This window comes from Capsicum annuum, unplaced genomic scaffold (assembly GCF_002878395.1).
Source record: "Capsicum annuum cultivar UCD-10X-F1 unplaced genomic scaffold, UCD10Xv1.1 ctg68169, whole genome shotgun sequence".
NCBI classification, from domain to species: domain Eukaryota; kingdom Viridiplantae; phylum Streptophyta; class Magnoliopsida; order Solanales; family Solanaceae; genus Capsicum; species Capsicum annuum.
This window is the reverse complement of record NW_025877680.1, coordinates 1-1,900: the sequence shown is the minus strand read 5'-3', so window position 1 is coordinate 1,900 and position 1,900 is coordinate 1. Positions and strand designations below refer to the sequence as shown.

The 1,900-nt window shown below is 36.1% G+C and overlaps 1 pseudogene; it reads right to left on the bottom strand.

Annotated features, from left to right (window-relative positions):
* Nucleotides 1-5: 5 nt before the first annotated feature.
* LOC124893987 lies at nucleotides 6-742 on the bottom strand (annotated as a pseudogene).
* Nucleotides 743-1,900: the final 1,158 nt, after the last annotated feature.

Sequence of the window (1,900 nt, the reverse complement as noted above, 5' to 3'; positions counted from 1 at the left end):
ATACGAGCTCCTGGTGGTTCATTCATCTGACCGTAAACTAGGGACACTTTTGATTCTGCAATATTTTCTTCATTAATCACTCCAGATTCTTTCATTTCCATGTAAAGATCATTTCCTTCCCAAGTACGTTCACCCACTCCGCCAAATACGGATACGCCCCCATGAGATTTAGCAATATTGTTAATCAATTCCATAATGAGTACTGTTTTACCCACTCCAGCTCCCCCAAATAGTCTGATTTTTCCTCCACGGCGATAAGGGGCTAAAAGATCTACTACTTTAATTCCTGCTTCAAAAATAGATAATTTTGTATCCAACTGTATAAAGGCGGGCGCAGATCTATGAATAGGAGACGTTGTACTAGTATCTACAGGCCCTAAATTATCAACAGGCTCTTCAAGCACATTAAAAATTCATCCCAGAGTGCCCTCCCCCCCGACCGGAACACTTATAGAAGCTCCTGTGTCAATCACTTCCATTCCTCTCGTTAAACCGTCTGTAGCACTCATAGCTACAGCTCTAACTCGATTATTTCCTAATAATTGTTGTACCTAACAAGCCACATTAATTGTTTGACCAACACTATCTCGACCTTGAACTACGAGAGCATTATAAATATTTGGCATCTTGCCTGGGGGAAAGGCTACATCTAGTACCGGACCGATGATTTGGACGACAAGCCCCAAGTTTTTTTTTCAAGCGTGGAAACCCCAGAACCATAAGTAGTAGGATTGATTCTCATAATAATAAAATAAATAAATATGTCTAAATGTTTTTTCAAAAATTATCGAATTCAAAGTAAATGTCCGCTAGCACGTCGATCGGTTATTTTAATAAAATGGGAATTAGCACTCGATTTCGTTGGCACCATGCAATTGAACCAATTCAATTGTTTACTTATTCAATGAGATTGAGTTAATTTGCAAGCTCACCCAACCTATTTTAATTTAACAATCTCAAGTGGATGAATCAGAATCTTGAGAAAATCTTTCCCATCCATATTATCTATTCTATGGAATTCGAACCTGAACTTTATTTTATATTTCTATTACGATTCACTATTTGGATCTAATGGGCTCCTCTTCTTATTTTTCTTATTTATATTTTAGTTAAATTTTAGCATATTGATTTATGCCTAGCCTATTCTTTTCTTTGCATTTTTCTTTATTTTTTATACCTTTCATAGCGGAATTCCATATATTTTCACATTTAGGATTTACATATACAACATATACCACTGTCAAGGGGGAAGTTCTTATTATTTAGGTTAGTTAGGTATTTCCATTTAAAAAAAAAAGGTAAAAAATAAAAATTGGGTTGCGCTATATATATGAAAGAGTATACAATAATGATGTATTTGGCAAATCAAATACCATGGTCTAATAATCAACCATTCTGATTAATTGATAATATTAGTATTAGTTGGAGATTTTCTGAAAGATTCCTGTGAAAAGTTTCATTAACACGTAATTCATGTCGAGTAGACCTTACTGTTGTGAGAATTCTTAATTCATGAGTTGTAGGGAGGGATTTATGTCACCATAAACAGAGACTAAAGCAAGTGTTGGATTCAAAGATGGTGTTAAAGAGTACAAATTGACTTATTAGACTCCTGAGTACCAAACCAAGGATACTGATATATTGGCAGCATTCCGAGTAACTCCTCAACCTGGAGTTCCACCTGAAGAAGCAGGGGCCACGGTAGCTGCCGAATCTTCTACTGGTACATGGACAACTATATGGACCGATGGACTTACCAGTCTTGATCGTTAAAAAGGGTGATGCTACCGCATCGAGCGTGTTGTTGGAGAAAAAGATCAATATATTTCTTATATAGCTTACCCTTTAGACCTTTTTGAAGAAGGTTCCGTTACCAACATGTTTACTTCCATTGTAGGTA